We start from the raw sequence: 12,855 nt of genomic DNA, 5'->3' as shown, positions 1-12,855 counted from the left end.
CGGGTGGCACAGCAGTCGGAGCAGCGCAGGCGGCGCTGTTTTCCTGTCAGGTTAGCCAGTGGAGGGGCAAAGTGACTGCGGTCACTTTGGCCCTGTCGACTGAGGAGTGTGCGTCAGGATAAGGTGTCAGGCGATCCTTGCATTGAATGCTCCTGCGATACGGTCGGTTGGCGTAGCGATCCGGCCAAGGTTGCTTCTCCGTGAAGCCTGCCCGAGCTGGGCCTCGGGCGAGTCGAAAGTGCGTCCGTTGCTTGAGGAGACCCTCGGGCAAGGCGTGAATCTGCCTTGGTTTACTATTCCTGCCCGAGGCTAGGCTCGGGCGAGGCGAGATCGTGTCCCTTGAGTGGACGGAGCCTTGAACGGAATCGCGCCCATCAGGCCTTTGCAGCTTCGTGCTGCTGGGGGTTACCAGCTGAGATTAGGAGTCTTGAGGGTACCCCTAATTATGGTCCCCGACAGTAGCCCCCGAGCCTCGAAGGGAGTGTTAGTACTCGCTTGGAGGCTTTTGTCACACTTTTTTGCAAGGGGACCGGCCTTTCTCGGTTGCGTTTCGTTCCGGTGGGTGCGCGTGAGCGCACCCGCCGGGTGTAGCCCCTGAGGCCTCGGAGGAGTGGTTTGACTCCTCCGAGGTCTTAGCGCGTTTCGTGATGCCTCGGCCGGTCTGGTTGTTCCCTCATGCGAACTGGTCGTTGCCCGGGTGCATAGTCAGGTTCCAAGTTCTCGGGCTGGTATGTTGACGCTGTCAACGGTTTGGCCGGAGCCGGGTTTGCGAGAGCAGCCCCCGAGCCTCCGCGCAGAGCGAGAGGACGGTCAAGGACTGACTCGGCTTGTTTCATACGCCCCTGCGTCGCCTTTCCGCAAGGAGGAGGGGGAAAGCGCCATATTGCCCTCGGAGGGCGCCGAACATGGTGTCTCCAGTGAGTTGCTAACGGGTGATCCGAGTGGACGCCCGTGCCTCGTTCGATAAGGGTCGGCTAGTGGCCCAGAGGCGCGCTCCAAAAGTACTTGCAGGTGATTTGCTGGACCCGGTCCCGTTTGATAGGGTCCGAGGGCTCGATGCCTCCCTCTGATGGGATTTCGTTACAGAATCGCTCCTGCTGGTCTCGGAAATGTCCTAGGGTACCTCGAGAGCGTAGCCCGAGCCTCGGCCATGTATCGGACGTACCCAGAGTCATCCCTCGCTCTACGTGCTCTGAGGCGGCTATCGAACCCTTCGGGGGCCAGCCTACGAACCTCTGATCAGTAGTGGGCGCGGAGCCCGAGTGGCCTGAGGCGGCTGTCGAACCCTTCCGAGGGGCCAGCCTTCGAACCTCTGACCAGTAGTGGGCACGGAGCCCGAGCGGCCTGAGGCGGCTGTCGAACCCTTTCGAGGGGCCAGCCTTCGAACCTCTGACCAGTAGTGGGCGCGGAGCTCGAGTGCTCTGAGGCGGCTGTCGAACCCTTCCGAGGGGCCAGCCTTCTAACCTCTGATCAGTAGGAGGGCTCGGGGCCCGTTTCCTTCGCGGAGAAGGATCCCTTTCAGAGTATCCCCTTTCCCGGTCCCTGTAGCAAGAGAGAGAAAGAGGAAGAGGAAAAGGATACGAAATCGAACGACATGGCACACCTTTTTTGACACGGTCATTATGGCGGAGGTGAAGCGTCGCCTGCTTCGCCTGCCAAAGGTGTCGCCTGTTCTGCCGCAGAGTTAATGCGATGGGACGAGTGGTTGGCGGGCCGGCCGTTGTGCGTGCGCGAGCCGTTCGAGGAACGAAACACGGGCACGTCGTCTTCACGCCGTGGGAGAGGGCTCTCTCGCTATCCCAGGAGGGGACGTGAGCCTGCAGACAACTTGACTGCTGCTTCCGCCCGCCTGCCGCCGCCATTACTGTCGGCCCACTTTTGGCCATATCGACCGTCGTGTCTTCTCCCGCGGCGGATCGACCCGTGACCGATGTGCTCGGTTGGCACTGTTGGGCCATGCGCAGGGTTGCCTCGAGTCGCGGCACCGGTTCCGCAGTCGAGAAGGCGCGGTACTGGCGCAAGTGGCGGTGCAGTTTCTCGCATGTAGTAACCGGCGCGCCGGTTACATGACGCGTGGGCCTGGGCCCCATGCTGGACGCGTCGAAGTCGAAAGGATGCGCCCCTTGGTGCAGTTGCATGCCGCCTGCATGGTGGTCCGTCCTTTCACCCGTTGGTTTGGGCGAAAGTGGAGGAGTGCTTGTAACCGCTGGGCAGTTGTGTGTTCCGCGCGCGGCGGTTTGGCTTCTTCTGCCCTGGGCCAGCTTGCATGGCGCGCGGGACCCAGCCCCCGTGTCGTAGGGGGGAAGACCTTGGAGCGTGTTGGTGAAGACTCAGTCTGTGACGGCTGAGGACGCAAGTGGGGAGAGTCGCCTCTAAAAGGAGGGCGACCCCCTTGGATGGCAACCATGTCTTCGCACTCTCCTCATGCATCGCGCCCTTCCGCCTTCCGAGCCCCCGGATGGGGAGCGCCCGTGTTGCTTTCGTCTTGTCGTTGTTGGAGGAACGCAACTTCGCAGAATGTTGGTACCTTTCAGCCATCGCTCGGCTTCAAGGATTTTCATCAGGCAGCCCGGCTGTATCCCCTCGCTGATGGTCACCTAAGACGGTGACCACCAGTTTGATGGTGGGGAGAAGCAAGCCGGGCTGCGGCCTCTGCCCCACCCTCAGCTTCAAGGATCTTCATCATCCTTGCTGGGGCGGAGGGCGAGCTGAGCCGGAGCTCTACCTCCCGCATGGGTTCGTGGGTCACCCTCTCCTTCAGCATTCAGGGGAGAGGGCGCTCACCGGCCTAGTGGAAGGGGCGGACTTCGACAACGCGGGGCTGGTCGGCCGCGAGCGTCGTCAGCTTCAGCGCGTTGGGCTCGCTGGCTCAGCTGGCTCTAGCTCGGCTCCCGGTGCCCCCTCCCGCCGTACGAGCGGTCGTTGCGCCGTGCGCACCGGAGGACCGCCCAAGACGTCGCGCGCTGCTAGGGCGGTGTTCGTGTTCTTGGGTTGTCCTGCCTTTGCTCCGGTATGACGCTTCTGCGCGGAGGTCGGTGCTCGTCCGTCCAAGAGGATCCGAGTGGGGATCTGTCGGTGGGCAGATGGCTGCCGTCGTCGGCGCTGAGGTGATGGCGGCTGAAGAAGTCCTCGTCGCCGACGAGATCGCCGCCACCATCCGCGCTCCGGGCCTCCGGCTCTTTGGATTTGATAGCTTGTCCTCGCCCCTCGAGTGGGGACGTAGGTGAGGGCCTCATCGCAGCAGCGTCTGCCCTGAGGTCATTGCTGCTGCTGTTTGGTCGTCCGGAGCGGAGGTCGTCATTGCTGCCGCCGGAGCGGGTGTCGGCGAGCCACCTGGGGTTTTGTCGTCCCACATGCCCTCCGATGTGGAGGTTGTTCATACCCGCGGGAGTGGAACCGGAGTTCCGTTTGTAATGGCACCTTGAGTGCAGGTGTCTGTTCATTGCGGCTGTCGGGGCCTGAACATCTAGGTGTTTTGGGTGTAATACCATGTTTTTTCCTCATTTCGAGCACCAGGACTTGCCTGTTGGCTAGCTGAACCGCTTAGCCAATGTGTGAGTTGCCCCGTGCGGAAGGTGATGAGTGAGGTATCCGTATCCCGGAGACGTAGGAGTCCCTTGGCTCGGTCGGCCTTTGCCGCCCGAGGCTTCTCTTGCTTAGTTAAAGAAACCCTTGGCCGCTCTACGATGAGCCGGGGGCGGAGGCAGCGGTGTCAGCATGGACAGAGGCAGAGTTGGCTCGAAAAGAAGACTTCGTCGACCCAGGAGCTGGGGACTTCCTAGGCCGAGGAGGCGTAGCAGCTGCGGCCGGAGCCTGGCCGGGTCGTCCACTAGCGGGACCAACCCTGGAGTCGGGCTGCCGAGGCCATGAGCCGGGCCGGTGTCCCCAGGGGACGGCTGGCTGAAGCCACGGAGCGGTCGGTTCGGCCATCTGCTTGGGCCGGGTCCCTGGAGGAGGCCCTGGCGGTGATGGCTCAGGCGTGGTGCCGACAGCTTCCTTCGAGGCGGAGATCCTCCGACCGTGTCGTCGTCCGAGGCCGGGTCAGATTCCGTCGAAGGTGGAGTCGACGCCGAGGGTGCTGCAGCTCCCCCTGCTGATGTCTGATCCTGCAGGAACAGTTTATCTGTAGTGTGCGTATGTTTTTTGCGGCCGCCGAGGCCCAAACATACCGTCGTCGTGTTGTAAAGCTGCATTTCTTTTCCCTTTATTTCGAGTATCAGGACTTATTTGTCGATAGCAGAATCGTTTGCCTGAGCGAGAGTTACTTATCGCGAAAGGTGATGAGTGAGGTATCCAAATCCCAGAGGCGTAGGAGTCCCTTGGCTCGGTCGGCCTTGCCGTTTACGTGTACTCTTACTCGTCCATTGGATTCTGTTATCGATATAGTCGAGAAGGCACGAAAAATCGTTTCGGCAGAAAAGCTTTCGAACGTTAAGACTTGTTCGGCCAGCGGGGTCGCTTATCCGAACGTGAGTTACTTATCGCAGAAGGTGATGAGTGAGGTATCCGTATCCCAGAGGCGTAGGAGTCCCTCGGCTCGGTCGGCCTTGCCTGCTTACGTGTACTCCGTCGTTTTCAGGATCCCACTTTCGAAGTAGTCAAAAAGCATGAAAGATGTTCTGGCAGAAAGACTTTTTCCGAGGAAAATTTTGACGCAGAGGGGGTTCCCCCCTTCTAGCCCCCGAGGGAGGGTCAGGCTTTGCCGAGGCAAGGCTAACCCTTCCTTGATGGTTAGACTTTATTTGTGTATGTAAACGAGGTATATGAACGACTTGAAAACATCTTAAGGGTAGAAGCAACGTAGCTGTCGGATGTTCCAAGCGTTGCTGTAGACCTCGCCTTGACTGTTGGCCAGCTTGTATGTTCTGGGCTTCAAAATCTTGGCGATGATGAACGGCCCTTCCCAGGGAGGCATGAGCTTGTGGCGCCCTCGGGCGTCTTGTCGTAGCCGAAGCACCAAGTCGCCCACCTGGAGGTCTCGGGACCGAACCCCTCGGGCATGGTAGCGTCGCAGAGACTGCTGATACTGCGCCGAGTGTAGTAAGGCTACGTCCCGAGCCTCTTCCAGCTGGTCTAGCGAGTCTTCTCAGTTGGACTGGTTGCTTCGGTCGTCGTACGCCCTCGTCCTCGGGGATCCGTATTCTAAGTCTGTGGGCAAGATAGCCTCGACCCCATAGACTAGAAAGAACGGCGTGAAGCCCGTGGCTCGGCTTGGCGTCGTTCTCAGACTCTAGACCACCGATGGGAGTTCCTTCATCCATCGCCTGCCAAATTTGTTGAGGTCGTTGTAGATCCGTGGCTTGAGTCCTTACAGAATCATGCCGTTGGCACGCTCTACCTACCCATTCGTCATGGGGTGAGCTACGGTGGCCCAGTCCACCCGGATGTGGTGATCCTCGCAGAAGTCCAGGAACTTTCTGCCGGTGAACTGGGTGCCGTTGTCGGTGATGATGGAGTTCGGGACCCCAAAGCGATGGATGATGTTGGTGAAGAACGCCACCGCCTGTTCGGACCTGATGCTGTTTAGGGGTCGAACCTCGATCCACTTGGAGAATTTGTCGATAGCGACCAGCAGGTGCGTGTAGCCCCCGGGTGCCTTCTGCAAGGGACCAACGAGGTCCATACCCCACACAGCAAACGACCAGGTGATGGGTATCGTTTGCAGAGCCTGAGCGGGCAGGTGGGTCTGCTTCGCGTAGAATTGACACCCTTGGCAGGTGCATACAATCCTAGTGGCGTCGGCCACCGCGGTTGGCCAGTAGAAACCCTGTCGGAAGGCGTTTCCAACAAGGGCCCGAGGTGCTGCGTGATGACCGCAAGCCCCCGAGTGTATTTCATGCAATAGTTCCTGACCTTCGGTGATGGATATGCATCGCTGGAGGATGCCTGAGGGGCTGCGGTGGTAGAGCTCCTTCCCGTCACCCAGCAAGACGAACGACTTGGCGCGCCGCGCCAGTCGCCGAGCTTCGGCTCTGTCGAGGGGTAGCTCTCCTCGGTGGAGATATTGCAGGTACGGGGTCTGCTAGTTTCGATTAGGCGGGACCCCATTCCGCTCTTCCTCGACGCGTAGTGCCTCACCCTCGGGGGCCGAGGATGCCTCGGGCTGAGCCGAGGGTGCCTCGGGCAGAGCCGAGGACGCCTCGGGCTCGGGCGTGTCGTCGGTCTTGACAGAGGGTTGATGTAGGTCTCGGGAGAAGACGTCCGGAGGGACTGTTGTCTGCCCCGAGGCTATCTTAGCCAGCTCGTCTGCAGTCTCGTTGTATCGTCGGGCAATGTGGTTGAGCTCGAGCCCGTAGAACTTGTCCTCTAGGCGCCGAACCTCATCGCAGTAGGCTTCCATCTTCGGGTCGCGGCAATGGGAGTTCTTCATGACTTGGTCGATGACAAGCTGCGAGTCGCCGCGAGTGTCGAGGCGTCGGACACCTAGCTCGATGGCGATACGCAACCCGTTAACCAGAGCCTCGTACTCGGCCACGTTGTTGGACGCCGGGAAATGGAGGCGCAACACGTAGCGGAGGTGCTTCCCGAGGGGTGAGACGAGGAGCAGGCCCGCGCCCGCTCCTGTCTTCATCAGCGACCCGTCAAAAAACATGGTCCAGAGTTCCGGTTGGATCGGAGCTGCTGGAAGCTGGGTGTCGACCCATTCAGCCACAAAGTCCGCCAAGACTTGGGACTTGATGCCTTCCGAGGGGCGAACGAGATTGTCTCGCCCATGATCTCCACTGCCCACTTTGCAATTCTACCCGAGGCCTCTCGGCACTGGATGATCTCCCCAAGGGGAAGGATGACACCATAGTCACCGGATGAGACTCGAAGTAGTGTCGCAACTTTCGCCGTGTCAGAATTACCGCGTACAATAGCTTCTGGATTTGCGGGTAGAGGATTTTGGTCTTGGACAGTACCTCACTGATGAAGTAGACCGGCCTTTGGACGGGCAATGCGTGCCCTTCTTCTCGTCTCTCAACCACGATCGCGACGCTGACCACCTGAGTGGTAGCGGCGGCGTAGATCAAGAGGGCTTCTCCGACGGCGGGGGGCACCAAGATGGGCGCGTGTGTAAGGAGCGCCTTTAGGTTCCCGAGGGCTTCCTCGGCCTCGGGGGTCCAAGTGAAGCGCTCGGTCTTCCTTAAGAGGCGGTACAGAGGTAGGCCTCTTTCGCCGAGGCGCGAGATGAAACGACTCAGAGCCGCAAGGCATCCCATGACCCTCTGTACTCCTTTCAAGTCCTTGATGGGCCCCATGTTGGTGATGGCCACGATTTTCTCCGAGTTGGCCTCGATGCCCCGCTCGGAGACGATGAACCCCAGGAGCATGCCTCGGGGGACTCCGAAGACACACTTCTCGGGATTGAGTTTTACGCCTTTCGCCTTGAGACACTTGAATGTCGTTTTAAGGTCAGAGAGGAGATCGGAGGCTTTCCTCGTTTTGACTATGATGTCATCGACGTAAGCCTCGACCGTTCGACCAATGTGCTCTCTGAACACGTGGTTCATGCACCTTTGGTATGTCGCACCCGCATTCCTCAAACCGAATGGCATAGTAACATAGCAGTACATGCCAAAGGGTGTGATGAAAGAAGTCGTAAGCTGGTCGGACTCTTTCATCCTGATTTGGTGATACCCCGAGTAGGCATCGAGGAAAGACAGGGTTTCGCACCCAGCAGTAGAATCCACGAATTGATCGATGCGAGGCAGAGGGTAGGGAACTTTCGGACATGCTTTGTTTAGACCAGTGTAGTCTACACACATCCGCCATTTGCCTCCTTTCTTTATCACAAGCACAGGGTTGGCTAGCCATTCGGGATGGAATACCTCTTTGATGAACCCTGCAGCCATCAGCTTGTGGATCTCCTCGCCTATGGCTCTGCACTTTTCTTCGTCGAATCGGCGCAGAGGCTGCTTCACGGGTCGGGCTCCAGCTCGGATATCCAGCGAGTGCTCGGCGACATCCCTCGGTATGCCAGGCATGTCCGAGGGACTCCACGCAAAAACTTCGGCGTTTGCGCGGAGGAAGTCGACGAGCACTGCTTCCTATTTGAGGTCGAGCTCGGAGCCGATCCGGATCTGCTTGGAGGCGTCGTTGCTGGGGTCGAGAGGGACGGACTTAACCGTCTCAGCTGGCTCAAAGTTGCCAGCATGGTGCTTCGCATCTGGCACCTCCTTGGAGAGGTTCTCCAGGTCGGCGATGAGGGCCTCGGATTCAGCGAGGGCCTCGGCATACTCCACGCACTCCACGTCGCATTTGTACGCGTGTCGGTACGTGGAGCCGACGGTGATGACCCCGTTGGGGCCCGACATCTTGAGCTTGAGGTAGGTGTAGTTGGGGACGGCCATGAACTTGGCGTAGCATGGCCTCCCCAGCACTGCGTGGTAGGTCCCTCGGAACCCGACCACCTCGAATGTGAGGGTTTCCTTTCGGAAGTTGGAGGGAGTCCCAAAGCAGACGGGCAGATCGAGTTGCCCAAGGGGTTGGACGCATTTCCCGGGGATGATCCCGTGAAAGGGCGCCGCGCCGGCCCAGATCGAGGACAGATCGATCTGCAGGACTCCGAGGGTCTCGGCGTAGATGATGTTGAGGCTGCTGCCTCTGTCCATGAGGACCTTGGTAAGCCTGATGTTGCCGACGACGGGATCGACAACGAGCGGGTACTTTCCTGGGCTCGGCACGCGATCGGGGTGGTCGCCCTGGTCGAAGGTGATGGGCTTGTCGGACCAGTCTAGGTAGACTGGCGCCACCACCTTTACCGAACAGACCTCCCGGCGCTCTTGCTTGTGGTGCCGAGCCGAGGCGTTCGCCACTTGCCCACCGTAGATCATGAAGCATGACACACTCCTCGGGGAACTCATCTGCCTTGTGATCCTCCTTCTTGTCGTTGTTGTGGGCTCTGCCACCTTCCGCCGGTGGCCCGGCCTTGTGGAAGTAGCGCCGAAGCATGACACACTCCTCAAGGGTGTGTTTGACGGGACCCTGATGATAGGGGCACGACTCCTTGAGCATCTTGTCGAATAGGTTGGCGCCTCCGGGAGGCTTCCGAGGGTTCCAGTGCTCGGCGGCGGCGACAAGGTCTGCGTCGGTGGCGTCGCGTTTCGCTTGCGACTTCTTCTTGCCCTTCTTCGCGCCGCGCTGAGCGGACGCCTCGAGGACGTCTTCCGGCTGGCGCCCCTGAGGCTGCTTATCCTTCCGGAAGATGGCCTCGACCGCCTCCTGACTAGAGGCGAACTTGGTGGCGATGTCCATCAGCTCGCTCGCCCTGGTGGGAGTCTTGCGACCCAGCTTGCTCACCAGGTCGCGGCAAGTGGTGCCGGCGAGGAACGCACCGATGACATCCGAGTCGGTGATGTTGGGCAGCTCGGTGCGCTGCTTCAAAAATCGCCGGATGTAGTCCCGCAGGGACTCTCCCGGATGCTGGCGGCAGCTTCGGAGATCCCAGGAGTTCCCAGGGCGCACGTATGTGCCCTGGAAGTTGCCGGCGAAGGCTTTGACCAGGTCGTCCCAGTTGGAGATCTGCGCAGGAGGCAGATGCTCCAGCCAGGCTCGGACGGCGTCGGAGAGGAACAAGGGAAGGTTGCGGATGATGAGGTTGTCATCGTCCATCCCACCCAGCTGGCAGGCCAGCCGGTAGTCCGCGAGCCACAGTTCCAGCTTTGACTCCCCCGAGTACTTGGCGATGGTAGTCGGGGTTCGGAACCGGGTCGGGAACGACGCCCGTCGTATGGCCTAGTTGAAAGCTTGCGGACCGGGTGGTTCGGACGAGGGGCTCCGATCCTCTCCGCTGTCGTAGCGTCCCCCATGCCTGGGGTGGTAGCCTCGGCGCACCTTCTCGTCGAGGTGGGCTCGACGGTCGCGGCGGTGGTGCTCGTTGCCGAGGCGACCCGGGGCCGCAGGCGCGGTGTTCCGCGTTCGCCCGGTGTGGACCGAGGCTTCCCGCATGAATTGGGAAGTCGTGGCGCGATGCTCCGGGGGGTACCCCTGCCTTCGAGAGGCAGAGCTTTCGGCCCGTCGGACCGCGACATCTTCCAGGAGATTCTTGAGCTCTCCCTGGATACGCCGCCCCTCGGTGGTGGATGGTTCCGGCATCGCTCGGAGCAGTATCGCTGCTGCAGCCAGGTTCTGGCTGACCCCACTAGAAGCTGGGTGCAGCCTTGCCCTGGCATCGTCGGTAATGCGGTGCTGGACGTCCTGGGCCAGATGACGTGCTTCTCCGGCCGGTGCTCGGCCTGCCCACTCCTGCCCGATATTTTGCCAAAGCTGCACAAGTTGTCCTGCTTCCTCGTCGAGCCTGGCCTGCATCTCGTGGATTTGCTCAAGCTGTGCGTCCTGACCCCCCGCAGGGACTGGGACCACAGCTAGCTCCCGAAGGATGTCAACACGAGGCGCAGGCCTAGGGGGATCACCGTCCTCCAGCATACCAAGATGGTTGCCTTCGTCAAGACCCCCTAGATCGACGTGGAAGCATTCGCGACTTGGGCCACAGTCCTCGTCGCCGAGGCTGTGGCCACTATCGGAGCAATCGGAGAGGCAGTAGTCACATGCGATCATGAAGCCCTGCATGGCACTGGGGTCACCGAGCCCGGAGAAATCCCAACCAGAGTCGGGCTCGTCATCTTCCTCGGAACCGAGGGGCCCGTAGGTCGAGACGGCCGTCAGTCGGTCCCAGGTTGACCGCATATGATACCCCGGAGGGTTTGGACATGCCTTTATGAAAGCGTCCACCGAAGCGGGGTCGCTTGGTGGGTCTCAGCTGAATCTAAAAGGCATGGGATGGGAAATAGACAGTACCTCTTGATCGACGGGTGGTGACGAAGTCGCGTCAGGGACGGGCTGCACCGTTGTCTGAGGTATGAGGCTAACGCCCAGCAAGTCCTTCGCGAGCGTGCTGGCGTTGTCCATCTGCTTGGGGTTGGCGTGTTGCGGGGAAACGACGCTCGCCTTCATCTCAGACGCGAGGTCAACGCCTGACGTGTCCCCCGCTGGGGCGCCGACGCCATCGACTCGCTCGACAACCGATGAGGTGCTGCCTCCTGCTTGGCCACGCCTGCCCCACCTCCTCCTCCGTCGGCGGGGAAGGTGACGGGACAGACCCGGATGTTGATCTTCCGCCACGTGGGGAAGACGTTGTCGATTCCGCCACCGGCGGGCGGGCTGACGGCCACCATTGTCGTTGTCGCGTGGCGGAGGAAGGAGTATCATGTCGTAGCTGCCGTCGAGGGACATGAACTCAAGACTCCCAAAACGGAGCACCGTCCCGGGTTGGAGTGGTTGCTGGAGACTACCCATCTGGAGCTTGACGGGAAGCTGTTCGTCAACACGCAGCAGGCCCCTACCTGACGCGCCAACTGTCGGCGTTTCGACCCCGGGGGGGTCCCTGGATCGACGAGTAAATTGTCGCCGCGTGTCCCAGCCCAGATGGGTCTGCGCGAGACGGGACACAAAGGGGGGAAAAACAGTGAGGGGAAACCGCGACCTTCGTGTTGTCCTGCGCCCAGGGCGGATGCACTTGCAGTAGGGGGTTACAAGCGTTCGTGAGGGAGAGAGAGAGAGAGCCTTGCGCGTCGGCCCGTTCTCCCGCACGACCACCTTCTCGTACGAGAGCCCTGGACCTTCCTTTTATAGACGTAAGGAGAGGGCCCAGGTGTACAATGGGGGGTGTAGCAATGTGCTAACGTGACTAGAAGAGAGGAGCCAGAGCCCTAAGTACATGCCATCGTGGCTGTCGGAGAGGTTTTGGCGCCCTGTTCATGTGATGTCGTGGCCGTCGGAGGAGCGCTTGAGCCCCGTGGAAGTACAGCTGTCGGGGCTATCGGATCCTTGCTGACGTCTCCTTGCTTCCGTAAGGGGCTGAGAACCGCCGTCGTCATGGAGCACGCGGGGTGCCATCATTACATGTTTTACCGGGGCGAGCCAGATGGGACGTCGGTCCTGTTCCCCGTAGCCTGAGCTAGCTAGGGGTAGGATAATGATGGCCCCCCTGTGACGTGGTTGGTCCGAGCCCGAGGTCGGGCGAGGCGGAGGCTCCTCCGAGGTCGAGGCTGAGTCCGGGCCCGGGGGTCGGGCGAGGCGGAGACCGTCGTCCTGGGTCGAGGTTGAGTCCGAGCCCGGGGGTCGGGCGAGGCGGAGACCGTCGTCTGGGGTCGAGGTTGAGTCCGAGCCCCGGAGGTCGGGCGAGGCGGAGATCGTCTTCCGGAGTCGAGGCTGAGTCCGAGCCCTGGGGTCGGGCGAGGCGGAGACCGTCTTCCGGAGTCGAGGCTGAGTCCAAGCCCTAGGGTCGGGCGAGGCGGAGACCGTCTTCCGGAGTCGAGGCTGAGTCCGAGCCCTGGGGTCGGGCGAGGCGGAGTCCGTCGTCCGAGGTCGAGGTTGGGTCCGAGCCCTAGGGTTGGGCCAGGCGGAGCTTCCTATGGCGCCTGAGGCCGGTCTTGGCGGCTGTCAGCCTCACCCTGACGGGTGGCACAGCAGTCGGAGCAGCGCAGGCGGCGCTGTTTTCCTGTCAGGTTAGCCAGTGGAGGGGCAAAGTGACTGCAGTCACTTTGGCCCTGTAGACTGAGGAGCGTGCGTCAGGATAAGGTGTCAGGCGATCCTTGCATTGAATTCTCCTACGATACGGTCGGTTGGCGTAGTGATCCGGCCAAGGTTGCTTCTCCGCGAAGCCTGCCCGAGCTGGGCCTCGGGCGAGTTGAAAGTGCGTCCGTTGCTTGAGGAGACCCTCGGGCGAGGCGTGAATCTGCCTTGGTTTACTGTTCCTGCCCGAGGCTAGGCTCGGGTGAGGCGAGATCGTGTCCCTTGAGTGGACGGAGCCTTGACCGGAATCGCGCCCATCAGGCCTTTGCAGCTTCGTGCTGATGGGGGTTACCAGCTGAG

The sequence above is a fragment of the Zea mays genome, chromosome 2 (genome assembly GCF_902167145.1).
Source record: "Zea mays cultivar B73 chromosome 2, Zm-B73-REFERENCE-NAM-5.0, whole genome shotgun sequence".
NCBI lineage: Eukaryota > Viridiplantae > Streptophyta > Magnoliopsida > Poales > Poaceae > Zea > Zea mays.
The sequence above is the reverse complement of the archived record's forward strand: the minus strand, read 5'-3'. Positions refer to the sequence as shown.